Genomic DNA, 17585 nt, shown 5'->3' with positions numbered 1-17585 from the left:
CGGGAGCGGCGGCGGGGGTGGGGTTTGTCTCCAGATCTGTGGTCAGTCCCGGCTGCGGCCGTGGGGACGGAGATCTCCCGCGACCCCCCTCTAGGGGGCGCGGGTCCCAAGGAGCCCCTTCCCCACTGCCCGTGGCCCGGGGGTTCGCCTTCCTGGAAGCAGCAGCAGGTGCGTAAGTGAAGGAGCGAGGATGACGCCTGTGATCCCCGATACTGAGGCTTAGAGAGGGGGCTAGAAGAGGCTAGCTAACTGGATGCAGAGAGCAAAGAAGATCGAGAGACCCCCCCGTCTTTCCAAATGCAGAGGCTGGGGAGGTGATAGGTGCGCTGAGGTGCAGCGGGCTGAGAATTGTCCTGCTTGGGATTAGCGGGCTTGGGTCATCTAAAAATAACTTCAAGTTTGAAAAGTGAAATGGACTGGAGCGCAGTGTGCCGGGTTCGTCCTGCCTGTGGGATGCTTCGCTCCAGAAGTCACTAGAGGGAACAGGCAAATCCCAGCCGCCTGATCCCTTGGCCGCCTCCAGGTCTCGCTGGTTTCCAGGGTGCCTCGCTTTGCCTTTTAGTTAATGATTTATTCTTCAAGGCACTTCTGCCTTTTTCTTATCCCAAAATGAATTATAGCAGAGTGCATGCTTTGAATGTTTCCTGTTTCTTACAATGGGATAGACGTGTTCAACTGCCAAATGAATTTTTTTTAAAGTCTCAGTTTAGTAAAAACAAAAGTTTCTGGGATTCCTTTAATACGCATTCCCACAATTTTCCACAATTAGAGATGAAGGGATATCACAGCATTCCAACTCACACTTCTCTCTCCCTTCAGCCAGAATTTCACTTACCATACAGAGGGGAGACTTTAGGAAATGTAGGACAACTTTAACAGTGCAACTCAAATTTCACGTCTTTATAGTCCTTTATTACATCAACTTCAAAACGAAGAACAAAGATATCACAAGGCACCACGCAACACTTGCTAACCGGCCTCTGCATTCTGGGGGCACAGTGAAGTTGGAAATACCCAAAAGCTGGGAAGGATCAAGAGGCAGGTCAGCACTAATGGTGGAACTAGGCAGGGGAGTGAGCATTTGGCTGCTTTTCAGCATACTCATTGATTTTCTTTAGCCTTAGAGCTATTATATTATGATCAGTCATTGAGTTGAATTAGTCTAAAATGTGAGTTGCCCTTTGATTTCAAATCCACTGCAAATCAAATCAGCATTTATTAAGCATCTACTACCTGAGTCCAGTGCATAGAATTTTGTGAGGGAAAAGTGTTCTCATCTAAAGCTACATGATTCTAAGAGCTCTTAAAATGCTTAATGTGTGCAGGTCCTCCAGAATTCACCTAAATTTGGGAGGATATGACTCTTTCTCCAGTGATGAACATTTAACAGACAGAAGTGGGAACTCGAGAGCTTTCTCATTTGCAAGTGCACATCACAGTGTTAAAAACCACTTGCATAATCATTTGCAGATAGTCATACATATCACAAATTCTTTTTATTGAGACTAACATTGACAGTGTCCGAGGTCTCATTTTCCTGTTCATTTTACTTTCTGTAGCATCCATTCAATCGAATCAGTAATTATTTGTTGGGCACCTACTGTGTGCTTTCTAGGTCCTGTGCCAGAGGCTAAAAGGATGAGGCCCATGCCTCCCAGAAATCAATTTAGCAGAAAAGGAGAAGAAAATAAATGATAATGATTCAACATCATGAGTGTTTAATGAAGCTAGAAACAAGTTTAGTGGGAGCCAACAAAAGAAAGAGTGGAGGGAATCTGAAAGAGTTTACATTTGGTCTGGATCCCAATAGGTGGTAGGAGTTGTCTAGAGAAGGGGTTGGGTGTTCCACATTGAAGGAACAGCATACACACATGACAGAAAGGTCACATTCAGAGGACCCCTACATGTTCTGAGGGAAGACGGGAATGTCTAGAAAGGTTTCACTGAGGCTGGATTGTGAATATACCCTGCTTAGGAGGAGAAATCATCTGGCCTTTAATGGTAGAAATGATTTCATCTAACTTACATTTTACAAAAACGACTTTGGAGTAGTGAGGAGGTGGGGTTGCAAAAAGGAATGAGGAAATTTTAGACCATTGGAGTGGCACAGGCCAAAACAAAACAAAAACCCCAAAACTCATAAAATGAAATGTGCCTGAACCAGATGGCCTAGAGGAAAGAGAAGAGATCTATACAGAGCCATTTCAAGGGGAGGATCAGTAGCATTGGTCACCAAGTGGATGGTGGTATGGGAGGAGAAGCTTAGATGTCTAGAGGATGGTCAGGCTTTTAACTGAGTTAGGGGGTAAATAAGAGCAGACTTAAGAAAGATGGAGAATTTTTATTTTGAACAACCAAATGAAAATGTTCAGTAGGCACTTTTATTTTCAAATGTAATTTCTTCATTTCTGGTGCCACCTTCTACTGATCTCATTTCCCTTCATTTCTGAGACTGTGTAAAGCTGCTTTTAGAGAAGAAGGAGAGACAAACTTGATAACAGGAAGTTGTTTCTACCTTTATCCCCAAAAGTGATACTATGAACTCAGTTATTTGAACTACTACTAGTGGTAACAGGGATAATAATGATAATATCTAACATTTATTCAGTGCTTACTACATACTGAGCACAAGGAAGTTAGAACTGTACATAGTTTATCACATCTGATCTTCCCACTAACCTTATGAGGCAGGCACTGTTGTTATTCTCAGATGACTGACAAGAAAACCAAGGCAAAGAGAGGATATCATGCGTAGGTCACACAGTTTGTGAGAAGTGCACCTAGAATTGAAGCCCAGGCTCTGACCAGCATTCTGAATTACCAATGTGAATTAATGCATTAAAATAATTATTTTTTTATCCTGGAATATGTTTTTGCCCTAGGTTTGGATATTTGTGGCTGACGCCATAAAAGAGAACTAGACTGAGATAGGAGTCCTGGCTTTTGACTGGGCTCTACACCTGATTTGCTGTGTGATGTTCGCAAAGTCACATCCCATCTCAGGCTTTCATTATTTTAAATCTGTATATTCATGGAACAAGAGGTTGGTTAGATGCTCTCTAGGGAGTCTTGACATTCTGAAGTCTCGCTGTTTGCTTTCTCAAATTCTCTGCTACTGGAACCATTGGTCCGGGTTAAGGTCGTACCTGTCTGATCACTTAGAGCATAGGAATATTTCAAAGAGGATTAACACAAATGGTGGCTTCTCCTTAATAGCTTGGTGTGAACCGATCCATTTTACAGAGCTAATGGGAGTGCCTGAGGTTGGGGAAGCATGCTTCTGGAAGGAGAACCCTTCCTGCATGGGCACTGAAGTAGAGGAATCTCCATTGTCACTTACCAGTTTCTTTTCTTTAGACATGTTACTTTAACTCTACCAGAGTTTTCTCATGTCTGAGAAACTGGGGCAATTAATGCACATATTGTGAGGTTATTGTGAGAATTGAAGCAGGTACTATAAACCAGGCACGACGCACAAGTCCCTCTCGGTGAAGGTGCTCAGGAAATGGAGGTCCCACCCTTTGCCCCTAGGGTAAATATAGAGAGGGAAAGGTAGAGTGTTTCTGAAGACAAAGTTTCCTACTTCATAGTTTTGATAGGGGCCACCTCTTAGTTGAGTATCATCTATTTATCTAAGAAAGAAATGTATGTTGGTAGTATAAAAACACACAGCACATTAAATAGCTTTCAAAATGTGTGTCTCTCAAGTATTCATTAATAGGTTACCTTCTCAGAGATAGAGGAGCGTCAACATTCCCACAACACAGAGTTTTCAATTCTTCTTTTGCCAGCTTATAAGGAGGCCAGTATTGCTGTAAATAAAGAAATAGTAATGCCATGGTTGGTCATACTGGATTCTATTATTATGGCATAGAATAGAGAGGGGACAGAATGATTTTGTTCTGTGTGTGTCTGTGCACAGATGTGTGCTTTGTCTTCCTGAAGAGTTTTCTGCCTCTGCCTATAAAGTGTTCACTGTTCTTGTGTCTTTTCGCTTGTTACCAACTCCAGGTGTCATATATTGTAAGTTAAATTAATTAGTTGAGGAATATTTTTAAAGATGGTAGCAGCTTTAAACTCAACGGAAACTTCAAAAATCCCTTAAAAATGAGTGACCATGAATGGTACTTTCCAGAAGTTAAAGAAATGCTTCCAAATACAGGTCAAACTCCCTCCAGTTCAAAATGCCCACAGAAAAGTTTTTTTTATAGTATGGATGGAAACAGCCTTATTTTCATATCTGATCTTCTATACTCAACTTACTGTAAGACCAGCGATGAAATTTGGGGATCCTAAGCTTTGGAATGTATGCATAAAAAGACATTGTAATGGTAGCTATTGAACCAAAAAAAATGTATTATTTTAGAACTGGGTCCTAGATTTTATTGCTATTTCCTTAGTTCTTTGTGGGAATAATTGCTTTATTGTATCATGTAATTGAGATTTACCTGTTCCAAAATATTATAATTTCTTTGAAGCCATGGGCCATGCCTTAATACTTCTCAGTGTTGGGAATGAAGTATAAAGAGCACGGACTTGGCATGAAAAAGCCTGGATCTCAATCCTGGTGCTGTCATTTCCCTGCTATGTGACCTTGAGCTTCCCATTGACCTAACAGTCATAGGAGCTGGCATCTGTTGAATACTGCCCCTGTTCCAGATGCTTTGCTCAGCATGCTACATACGTTATCTCATTTAATCCTTACAACAACTCCACGAGGTGGGTATTATCATCACTATTTACAGAAGAGCACACCCTTAGGATCAGAGGGAATAAGCGACTCAGTGCCGGGTCTCTGAGTTGTAGTTTTCTTATCTGTACAATTAGGAAAATAATACTTAATCGCCCCACTTTACAGAGGTGTGAGGGTGACGTACTATGAGTTTGGGAAAGTGCACGGGAAAATGGAATGCTTTGCACAGATGTTGAGGATGATAGTCACAATAGGGACCTACTAATAACAGGAAATCAATTATAGATGGGCCTGGTATAGTACCATGGCTGTGAGAAGAAAGATATCCAATGCGTATAAAATACATTTATATAATGCATTAAGGATGTTGTATTTCCTTGCCCTGTTCTTTGGTACAAATAGATTGTTTTTTTCAGGGGTAACTTATTTGTTGTCAGTACCAGTGTCAGGCCAGGGCTGATCAGGACATGGAACTGGGTCCAGCTGGTGAAGCGGGAAGGAGACTGTGGTTTGAAGAGGAGAGGTACTGCCAGAGGGGTGTTTTAGTATAAACAGAGAAGGGTGAAAGTCAAAGCCAAGGTCGAGGAAAGGATAGGCATGATGTGGAGTGCAAGAAGGAGTCATCATCAGGATTTACATCAAGTGTGAGTGACAGGCAGGACATGGAGTTTGTTCATGAAGGCTAGAAATATTTTCCAGTGTCTGCTGAGGCCTGTCCACTCAGCAGGAAAACTAGGGACCCTCTGCCTTGAAGCTTTAATTTTTTTTTTCTTGGACATATGCGCTTTCTAGAAAAACTTCGGAAAATACAGGAAAGTACAAAAAGAGAATTAAAATAACATATTACCATGAGCAATTGACAATAACTGTAAACATTTTTATGTACTTTTCAATTTTTATATGCATATTTTTATAGAAATGGAATTATAACTGTGTACAGAATTTTGCACGCTGTGCATTTCCCTGAAAATTTAAAATAACTTTCACATGAGGCCAATAATCTTTTTGAATATTTTTCTCATTAGCTGCATAGCATTTCCATGCATAATTTTGTCATAATTCATTTACATTTCCCCCATTGTTGAACATTCAGATCGTTCCCAATTATTTAAAATATCATACATACTACTTTGATAAACATCTTTGAGCACAAATTTTTTCTATGTTTTGGATTATTTCTTAGGAAAGATTGTTAGAAGTGGAACTATTGGCTCAAACAGATCTTCTTAAGGCTTTCTCTGTATACTGACATTGCCTTTAATTGTTTTTTTAGCAGGTTATACTAATGAACATTCCCACAAGCAATGAGGGAGAATGCAGTTGTCACCTCTGTCCTTCTTGTAAGCACTCTTTTTGGTGAAGATAAGGGCTGAATGGTGTTAGTGCTTTCCAGAGATAGACCCTGCCCTGGAAATATTCATGCCTAACAATTGGTTCAAGGAAGTTAGGCTTTCTTTTAGGGAGTTGAGGATGAGTGGGTGGGGATCTGGTAGATTCAACATACATGAGTGTTTGTAGGAAAGTTGATTTCTGTGGATGGCTTGTCTCCTGATATTTCTGTTATCAGTGGCCTGGCCCATGAATATAGCAGCCTCAGTGAGAGACTTGACTGCTGACAGCTGTCATCACAGCCTGCTGATCTGCTAACGCAGACTTACGCTAAGTAGAATAGAACCAACTCTGCTTATGTGAGAACTGCTTCAGTATGCTTCTTCTGGCTTCTCAATTCAACAAAAACAGCTTTTAAATCCTGAAAAATTATCCTGAAAAATATTGACAGCAAATATGGGCACTTATTTGCATTGGTTCTGTTGTTGCTTTAGTTGGTTTTGACTAGCTCACCTTCTGTTTTCGGGCAAGCTTCAGACAGGCAGGTCTTTGTTCACCTTCTTCTCACAGAGACACAATGCAGAGAAAACCGTTTTGAATAAATAACTGAGATAACCAGTTGGAATCTTCTTAAAAATCACTTAAATGGTCATTTTTCTAATTTGATGACTATTCCAATTAGTCTTTTCAAAGAAAAAAAAAGGCTTTACATTTACTATTAGGCTACCATATCAATTATAGTATTTTGATTATATTGACCAATTTGTTGAGGTAAACAGCCAATTTGAATTATCTTCCCCCATAAATTTGTCTAAAAGTCAGGCTAGATTAATTTAATTGATTATTTATTTTGACTTCTATAACTATTGAAGCTAAAAGCCCAGTATCTGGCCAAGACAAATCAATGCTCAGTTTAGACTTCTGTTATGAGGTTTAATAACTTATCAAGAAAGAAATTATTTATTTGATTACAGATCTCAGCACCTGAATTTTGAAATAGCAGTGTAAATTCAGATAAATTAATGGTGGTTCAAACAAATTTTATTTGCTCAACAGCAAAATTTCTTAGCCTTGACAAGTGAAAACTAATAATTTGTGAATATGTTAATTTTGTCCTGCTGTGGGCATTAATATTTACTTGATCTTTTGTGATATACAAGCAACTATTTATTTTAAAAAGTGTCAAATTTTGGTCAGGAAATCACAAAATGTGTTTATTTGGTAGCTTTTATTTTCTTATTTCTTCGTCTCTTGGTGACTTCTGTTCTGCCCATTACACTTCAAAATTTGACAAGGCAAACAAAAAAAATTTGACAAGGTGACATTTAGGTGATGCTCTGAATTGAAATACTTGCTCAGTCAGATTTTCAAATGCTGACCTTCTGACCTTGTGTCTAAGTGCCATAACACATGGACACTGTGGGGATTCTTGGCTTGCACCCTGGATGCTGGTTTGGTTTCAGCCTCCTGAGATATTATGGGTGGGGAGAGGAGATTTCCTTCCCTTTCTGTTTGTAGTCACACTGGGAGTTCAGCGTCTTTTGTTTTGGAAGGTTAAGAGGGCTATCATAGCCCCTACATTTATGCAGACTGATTTGGAAGGGCCAGCTCCAGGTGGAGGTGAGATGGAATGGTAAACCTGAAGAGCTTCCTGTGGCTCCGCTGGATCCAACTTACCTTCATCGAGCCAACAACCACTTCCTGCAGGCTGTAGGAAAACTGCTCAAATAATTAAAGTGGAAACTAGGGACATTAAGACACTTAGAATGGCTCTAGATGGGCTCACTTATGTTCTAGTGTAATTTTCAATAGCTTACATGGGACATGGGGCAGTCCACAGCGTCCTTGTGGGGAAATCTGGGTGAGCGGTTTCCCCTGTGCTCCTTCCTACCAGACAGCTCCCAGGAAGCCATATGGCAAGCACTGAAGGGAATGACCACTTATGATTCACAGAATGACCTTCAGGGTCTCTAAAAGTGGAATCCCCAAATGTGGCAGCTCCTCATAATGCTTTCAGTTGTTCCTTAAAATAGTCTTTAAAATCTTATGCGTATACAAAGATGACTGTTTATCCAAAGACTTTTGTCTTGGGTGATAAAGATTAAACATATGCCATGCTTTTGGTGCTTTTTACCCTTCATTTAGCTTCTTCCTCTTAGCTCAACCTTTATGATGTCCTCACAACCACCCCTGGCTATTGTCTTACAGTTCAAGCCAAGATGTGATACTATGAGAAGGTTATTTTATCTGAGTAAAATTAGAAATATCTTAATGGATATTCATGAAAACTAATCCTGGGTATTTTTATGACAGTATAACTTTCAAGGGCGTATCTTATAGGAAAGAAAATCCAAAGAATAATGCAGGTTAGAGACCTTTACCTAACTAGTATTTGGGACCCATTTCCATATATCTGGGAGCTAGACATGGTGGATTTCCCGACAGACCCCAACAGCACTCCTCTTGCCCCATTGCCAAAAATGCAATCTCAGATCATGGCAGCATCCTCCCTTTCACTGTTTAGGGACTTTACCTTTAGCCTCTGTTTTCATTCTTCTTCTCTTATCTCTCTCAATGATCCTAGGGCTTGAAAACAAAGAGATATTATTCCTCTTCCACAAAAAGGGGAGTGGTATTCAGATAGCAGAATATATACACATAGCTAAAGGATATTAAATTTAATATCCTTTAATATTAAATTAATATTATTTTTAATATTAAAAAATGTATTACTCATTTGAGGCCAGTTGATGAGAATTTAACCTTGGTTCTTTATCTAGAAATGGTTCTTTATCTAGAAATGGTTCATAATCTAGTTTGGTGAGAGCTTATCTTTAAGATAACAGTTTTTTTTTTCTCAAGTGTTTTTCACTCAGTTTTTATTATTCCTTTTTGGATTAGCCTTTGGATCAGTCCTTTGAGTGATTTTCCAAAGTATCAAAATTATGTCTCTTCTTGCTTTTAGATTTTTCCTATTGAGATAGTTATATGCAGCCTTTATAGTATCCTAATCATTGCTTAAACACACCATTCCTATACTTCTTTCTTTACGCTAATATCAAGATGAAGTTATTCTAAAATTGTAGGGCTTCTGTCATTTATATCTATTGTCAATCATGGCAGTGTAAATGCTACCAAATATATGCATTTCTTTTCCTAGTTGCAAATTGACTTTTTATGGCTACTTATTAGAGAACCCCAGGAGGCCAATAGTAATAATTGAGACACAGCTGCAAGAGACCAGATATTACTTCTTCGGCTTCCTATTCTAACAAATAATGAACCACCAAGTTGTTTATAAATAAATCAAAAGTCTTTGTAACAAATAACAACCTAAGAAGCAAATGCATATAATTTTCAGATATGAAGAGTTATAGAAGTGCTAGTATAATAATAATCAGAGTAAGAATTGTTTTACTAATGCGAACCAATTTAGAAAACACTGCAACTATATACAATTATAATTGGATTTTCTCCCATCTCTGTTTCTTGAAATTCAAGTCTTTCTTCAAATTCCATCTCTTTTATATTTCTTCAATTCCTGAGCCCTCAGAAGAGCCATCACTCTTTATTGAACCTATATTTATGGCACATCCATAGATAACCTGGGTATCTTATTCACTGATATATTTCATTGATTCATTTATCTCTACTTATGAATCAGGTGTGCTGACCACTAGGGTATAAAAACCAGTAAGACATAATTCCCATCTTTAGGGAAATTAGAGTTCAGTAGACTTTAAGTTTCTTACTTGTTTACCTACACCTCCCTGTAGACAGTAAGTGCCCAAGGGTAAAGACTGAGCCTACTCATTCATCGCTGTGGCCCCTGCTACACTCATCACTATGACTTACATATGGCGGGCACTCAGTCCGTGGTAAAATGAACTGACTATCCATCATATTTATTCTAAATAATTCAGAAACACAAACTTGAAGATATCAACACCTTCAAATGTCTTTAAAGCCTTTGTTCTCTTCACACAATTATTAACTATAAAAACAAGTGGCCGGGTGCAGTGGCTTACACCTGTAATCCCAGCACTTTGGGAGGCCGAGATGGGCGGATCACGAGATCAGGAGATCGAGACCATCCTGGCTAACACGGAGAAACTCCATCTCTACTAAAAAAACAAAAAAATTAGCCGGGCGTGGTGGCGGGCACCTGTAGTCTCAGCTACTCGGGAGGTTGAGGCAGGAGAATGGCGTGAACCCGGGAGGCGGAGCTTGCAGTGAGTTGAGATCGTGCCACTGTACTTCATCCTGGGCGACAGAGCGAGACTCCGTCTCAAAAAAAAAAAAAAAAAAAAAAAGAAAAAGAAAAACAAGTAACTCTACATGATAAGTTTGTCTACTTTCATTTTGCGTGGGTGAATAGGTTTCTTTTCTCCAGAATATGACCTAGTACCACATCTCTGTGACATAACAAAGCACCAGATATGATGAGAGCAGTGTCTGAATTTTTTATAGGCAGTCGTATTAAGTGCTTCTTCTGTCTGAAACTCAAATTATTTTGAAATACTTCTCTTTTGGTAAGAGAGCACATTCTTTCTTCTTTTGTGGAACTTGGATACAAAGCAACTGAACAGGAATAATTGTGGATATTTATTGAGGACCTATTAAGCACCAAGCACTGGCTAAGGACCCCACATGTTATCACATATTGTCCTCTCGACAAACCTGTGAGGTAAGTTCTGTTTTCATCCTGCTGTTCTTTAGATGAGGAGACTGAGGCTCAGGAAGGTTGAGTTACTCTCCTATAATTATACTGGTAGTAAGTGGGAAGCCCAGACTCACCAATGGTCTCTTTGTCACCACAGCCCACCATTCCTTGTCTAAGTGGGATTTGTAAAGGCATTTGTGGGGCCTATTTTATAATGAATAATACTGATGCATGGTTTTGGTGCCTAAATTTATGTCTTTTATTCGCAATCCAGTTGGTCCAATGCTATTTTAGTGGCCGTGGGCTTATGGGAAAGAACAATGGACTTATGTAATTTGCCTCAAGTGAAGGCTGTATGACTGCATGGCACACTGGTCCAGTATGTTTAGTTTTGCTGTGGATAAAGAAATGTGGCCGGGTGCGGTGGCTCACGCCTGTAATCCCAGCACTTTGGGAGGCTGAGGCAGGCGGATCACAAGATCAGGAGATCAAGACCATCCTGCCCAACATAGTGAAACCCCATCTTTACTAAAAATACAAAAATTAGCCAGGTGTAGGGTTGAGCGCCTGTAGTCCCAGCTACTCGGGAGGCTGAGGCAGGAGAATTGCTTGAACCTGGGAGGTGAAGGCTGAAGTGAGCTAAGAACACGCCACTGCACTCCAGACTGGGCAACAGAGCGAGACTCTATCTCAAAAAAAAAAAAAAAAAAAAAAGAACAGAAAAGAAAAAGAAAAATGTGAGACAGACCCTACTGCATGGCGGGTAGTGGGAACATTCTGAACCCCAAGACACCTGTGTTGAGGATTTCAGTTTCATAGCCATAATGAAAATGGAGGGTTACTTTTAGGAAAACATCATCATCTGAATATTAAGTAAATATTCATTTGGATGGAATTGGTGTTACACTTTTGTTGGTATTTGGTTAAAACTTTTAGTTGGCATTTGATGGTTTTAGGGGAGCTGAAACTATAAGAATTAAGTTTTATGTTTGTATATATTTAAGTATCATTACAATAAAAGCCATGTAAGTCAAAATTGGGAAAGGAAGCATTCTAAATTGTTCTTCCTGAAAAGGATGCTCTGTACTCAGTTTTTCAAAATTGAGCATACTGAATTATTCTGCAATATCTAATGAAAATCTTCGACGCAAAAAAAATGATTTCACACCCATCAGAGGTCTGACCTGCCCACTCTAAGTCTTTCTTGAGAGATAAGTCATTGACATTTCCTTTGAACCTGTAAATATTATCTGGGACAGTAAAGGTCTGACCTTGGGTGAAACTCTCCATTGCTGTGATTCTCTAATGCACCTTCAGTTGGCCCTGTCTGTCAAGATGCTTGTAGATCCTTTGTCGCCCTTTGTCCCGATTCTGATAACTCACAGTTGTTTATGCACATCGCCAATTGTTTGTAATCATTTTCTTATCACCACCATAAAGATTTGTGAATTTGGGCTAGGAAGTAGTACCAGCTTCACCTAAGCAGAGAAGATCATGACAAAGTACTGGAATTTTAAAAACTTCTGGCTTAAAAGATCTGTCAGTCTGTCCAAAATGACTACATTAGTTACTTTTGAGTAAAGAAAAAGAAAATCCCTGTTAAATACAGACACGGGGAGAGGAGGTAGTATCTGACAGCATATTTATCCTTAGTTTTTTGGTGTTGCTAATGACGAATTTCCAGTAAGAGTTTGGAGCACTAGAATGGAGGATGGTGAGTTCTGATAGAAAGGGAGGAGAAGCTCATTGTATAACATGTGGACATGGACATGTGATGGGACTTATGAGTGAAGGAGGCGGAAACCGGGAAGGAAAGGCTAGCTTAAGAGCAGTGCCAATCTTGGGTAGCCCAGGGCCATATTGTAAAAGAGGGGATTTTTTTTTTCTGTGCATAATGTACTGTTCTTCTGTTATTTACAATTTCAACAAAGGTTTTCTGTTTTAATAAAATGTGTAGAAATGTGTTGTAGGTGTTTGTTGTTGTTCTTATATCACTATCATTATTATTATTATTTCCCAGCAGCCTGCGTGGTAGAGAGAGATTATCACTGGGTACACAGAGTGGGAAATTCAAAGAGCTGGGCTTTTGTCCTAGATGGGCTGTGATTTTCTTGTGAGAGATTGGGCTTTCCCTTAGTAACATTTTGGCTTCAGTTTTCTAGTTTACGTCGTTGAAGTATTGGGCAAAATGATCACCAGAGTTGCTACCAGCTCTTTCATTCTTTGTATATTCCAGTCTTTGCAAGAAATCATCATAGCATCCTTGGAATGTTTCATGAAAATGACCAATGGTAGTTATTATTTTAATGTTCATCTTCCGTGCACAGCTATTCTTAACGACTGCGGGAATACTTACTTTTGTTATCTTTAGTGAGAGAGGTATTCAATAGTTTTTCAGGGAATCCTTAAGGTTGAGCCACCAGCTGATCAAACATTTCCATATACTTTAGAGTTAGCCATTTTATGGTAGGAGCTTTTCTGTTCCTTTCTCTGAGTTTGCTTTTAATTATACTGCCTTCTGCCAGGGCGCTTCCACCCTAGAGATGGCAAGATGGATGTGTCCTACATCCTAGCCAGGTCTTCAACTGACAGAGGGGAGAAAAGGATGGCATTGATTTTTGTAGGAATTGGTAACTTGTTATTTTTATACTTTGTTACGACTCTGAGTGTATTGTCTGGCAAATCTCTTTTCAGTAGATAATATTTGTATTAATAGGTAACACTTATCTAGAACTTACTTTGTGCACGGTATTATTTTAAATCTTTTACTCATAACATGACATCTGATCCTCATAGTATCTGCATCCACATTTGACAGATGAGAAAACTGAGGCGCAAAGAGGTTAAATAGCTTGCCAAGGCCCCACAGCTGGTAAGTGGCACAGCTGGAATTCAAAGCCAGGCATCAGCACACAGCATCTGTGGTTTTTATACAATTTGATTCTAGCTTTTATGTGTTATCAAAAAATGTTAGACTCATTTTATCATTTTTATAAATTGAGCCTTGAAGATCTCACCAATAATTTTATCCTAAAAATGGATTAACTCATATGTTTTGCCCCTGCTTTTCTGTTTTTCACTTTTGACATCTGGTAAATAAGCTGTTAGAAACCCACAGAGTCCATGTATCATTACGTACCAGAGTTGGAGAGGGAGAAGGGGAGGATTCTAAAGGACATAGATGAACAGCCAGATGAAGAGTTACATAGAGTGAGGTTTAGAAGGGCCCTAAATGCAGGAGCTTCTGTCCCCCTGCAGTTGAGATATGCCACCCTCCTGGCCCATGAATGTATTCAGCAACCTGGAAGCAATCCAAACTCTGTTCTTTTATGATTTTTTTTGGAAGGATTCATCATTCAGATATGATTGATTACATGATTGACCACGGGTGATCAACTCAACCTTCAGTTCCTTTCTTTTCCTTTGAGGTCAGGGTTGGGGGACTGAAAGTTTTACCCTTTAATCGCATAGTTGGCTCCCTCTGGCAACCAGCCCCTCATCTTGCAGTTATCTAGGGACTTTCCAAACATCTCCTGACTGAAAGGGGCTTGCAATGAGTAAGAAAAGACACATTCATCTTTCTTGCTCTGTAACTGCTGTGAACTGTTTAAAAAACCTAGGACAAAAGACAAAATATTTTCGCAAAAGATATTCCTATTGCTCCTATCACTCTAATCACTTAGGAAATTACAAGGGTTTCAGGAGCTGTGAGCCAGGAACCTTGGACAAAGACCAAAATATATGTTTCTTTTTATATCATAATATCACAGCATGATACAAAGAACCTTCCACCTTCAGGATTTGATCTAAGAGGGCTGGCACCATGTTTTGTTACTCACCGCTGTGCCCTTCATGACTAAGCATCTTGCATGTAACGAGCACTCATAAAGTATTACTGAAATTTTGGATAGATTGGATGATTATTATATACTAATAATTACATTATTAGTATACAGTGGATTATTTTTTACCTAACCATAAAAATAATGCTACATAGCTTTATGGATTATTTGTTTCACTTCATGCATGCCAATTTACCAAAAAATATTGCCTTCATTATTTTGGCCTAGTGGGATGGAAACATCAAGATTCAGGGGGTCTTCATTCTTGTTCTGATTCTGCTGTTCTAGCTATGAGATGTTGAACAACTGAGCCTCAGTTTTCTACTCTGTAAAATGGGAATTATAATAACTGCCCTGGTGATCTCATAAGGCTTGTGGAGGGTCAGATAGCATAATAGCTTAGGTGACAAAAGATGAAAGGCATTTTTATTCCCAGCATCACGCACTAGTGCATTCCCATTATCTACTACGCCTTCTTCACCGGTGTTACTTAGTCCACCTGCATACTCCATCTTTGGCTTCAAATTTTAAAAAAGAGTCCATGAGAACATCTGTTAGATGAATACTGGAAAAGAGAAAGAAGACCCATTCTGGGTGATTCGTAACATCCCCATTTGACCCTGAAAGCTGTGAGGGCAGGGATCATGATTGTTCTATTTGCTTTGTTTTGTTTATCAAGAGCATGGTAGACCCTCCATGATTGTTTCTTGAATGAATAAACATAACTCTTGACTTCCAGTGTTAGATCATAGAGTCAAGCAGCCATTCTGTGCTCCATGAGAGTAGAAGCAGCAGTCACCATCAGATGCTGGAGAGTACAGCATTTCAACTGCTCTGCTTAACATAATACAGAAACCAACCTGTGTGGAGGGACAGAAGTGACTATAGAGAAATAATTTCAAGTTGAGGTAGCTAAAGAATGTTGGAATTATAGCTTTTCTGTTGGTTTGGAAGAACTGAAGCCTTGGAAAATCCTTCTTCACTTCCCTTCAAGTGTCTTGATGTTGGAGAAGAGGGTGGAGCAGCTTATCTCCTCACAGCCTGCTCACATCTCCTTTCTGTAATAGACACTTACCCTCCCTACTCCCTGCTTTGCAATGGACATAACAATTCACTGCCTACCTGAAGTTAAAAAATGGAATTGCTGCTCTGTATGGCCAATAAATTAGCCTAGAGAGCATGACTTTCACCTACCAGAAGCTTGCTCAAGTGGGTATTTCTTGAACACAGCCATGGCTTCTGCTGTTGAAGCAGAGGATGGCAACATGCAGCTATTAGAGGATTTCTCCCCTCCCTAACCAATAGTCATAGAGCCCTGAGAATACTGAGTCATGTGCAGAAGACCTCACCTCCAACCTAATTTCCAAGCGACCAGGAATCAACAGCTGGTCATCAGTTTCCCTCTAAGATGTGTGCTGCTGGGTTCCAGAGATGAAATGTGGGCCCAAACTGTGTTCATCCCATGGCAAATGGGGCGCTTTGTCAGGACATGGACTGAAACAGAGGTAAAAGAAATATTTAGAACAAAACTAGTTTGGGCATACTGATATGAAGTGCAAGGGGGTGGTGGGGGACGGGAGCTGGATTGCTAGAGCCAAGAGCAGCTCTGTATTCTCAGGCAGGTTTTGAGATTACTCAAAAATAAATGGCACAGATACTTGTCAGGGCTTTCTGAGCATTTTCTGAATATTGCTTTAACATAAACTTCAATGAAATAAAGGGCTTCTAGATATTAATCTAGACCAAGAGGAAACATCTTCAGAGCTTCTGGGATATTCTTATACAGAAAAATAAAAAACCTCGTCTTAATCCAGTATTTCTGAAAAATTGAACAGTGTCACAAAATACTTCAACAAATATTTGGAAATCCACAAAAATGCCTAGAGCAACTTCCTGCTTTAGAAAAAAATAATGTGAGTAGTAAAGCAGTAAGACAATGTTCACCTCGAAAAGATAAGCCTTGACTTTCCCCTTAGAGTACAGTCGGGCATTGGTATATCATTTTTCTATGCCACGTGCTACTTATGTTTCTTTCCCAGCTACTCACCCCCTAATTGTGTTCAATTTATATTTTGTTCCTCCTCTTTGGAACTGCACTTTTGGAGGCATTGGAACTCCAATCTGGAGATCAAAGTTATTTCTTAGTCTTCAGCATCCCTAATTTTCACAAAGCAATGATTCCAAAGGATTTCCTCCTTTCCCAAAACCCACTCAGTATGCTTTTGTGAGGAGATTTGTCCTAATTCTCCCACTTCTCTATCCTTACCTGTCTCTTCCTTTCCAAACCTACCATCACTCACTTCTTGCAGAACCTTGTTGATGGCTGCTTACGTGGTCTTCTATTCATATGCCCTTCTCCAACTCTTAACTGAATTGCTAGGGAATTTTGTTAATATTTATTATGATATTAATAGCTCTCTGTTGCTTAACAATATTCCTGATTCCTGGCCTTTACTGAGCTAGAAACAGAGTTTATGTCATGAAAGGTACGTGGCAATATGGCTTCCGCCTGCCTCCTGCCTGCCCCATGTGTCAGTCTGGACCCCTGTAGTTCTTTTAATATGCTGTAAACTCTCCCTTCTCTATATATTTGCTCAAGATTTTTCCTCAGCCTGGAATGTTCTTTCCACCCCCCAACTACCTCCCACCACCCTTTCTCTAAATGTCTGCTGCATTCCTTTGTACCTATTCTCCAATTCTGCCTATTCCTGAATCATTGCGTGATTCTCTCTCCAGCTAAATCCCTTTCCCCTTTGAGTCCCCAGAGCTCTGCCTATTCTGCTCTTCTTCTGATGTCCACCTCCATTCTGGGTCGGAATGTCCCTGCATAATCACAGTGCTCTCCTCTACCACCCACTCAGGATGAGTCCTTCTGTCCAACTCTGAATCATCTAAGAGGAATCAAGATAGTTTGCGCACAGCAGGTTCTCAATATATTATTTTAAAGAGAAATATGTGAGTTTATATGTAAGATTCAAAAGTTAAAATACTATCTCTGTTTTATAAATGTACCCTCATTCCTTTCCTGAGAGTTTATATGAAAAGTGCCCTAAAGAAT

At 39.6% G+C, this 17585-nt stretch overlaps 1 protein-coding gene across 1 annotated transcript in view; it reads left to right on the top strand.

Annotated features, from left to right (window-relative positions):
* The window catches only part of RCAN2 (regulator of calcineurin 2), a 268352-nt gene that overhangs the window by 1041 nt on the left and 249726 nt on the right, over positions 1–17585 (top strand). The window lies entirely within an intron of this gene.

The sequence above is a fragment of the Mandrillus leucophaeus genome, unplaced genomic scaffold, assembly GCF_000951045.1.
Source record: "Mandrillus leucophaeus isolate KB7577 unplaced genomic scaffold, Mleu.le_1.0 Scaffold3, whole genome shotgun sequence".
Classification (NCBI taxonomy): Eukaryota; Metazoa; Chordata; class Mammalia; order Primates; family Cercopithecidae; genus Mandrillus; species Mandrillus leucophaeus.
This window is presented reverse-complemented; position numbering and strand designations above follow the sequence as displayed.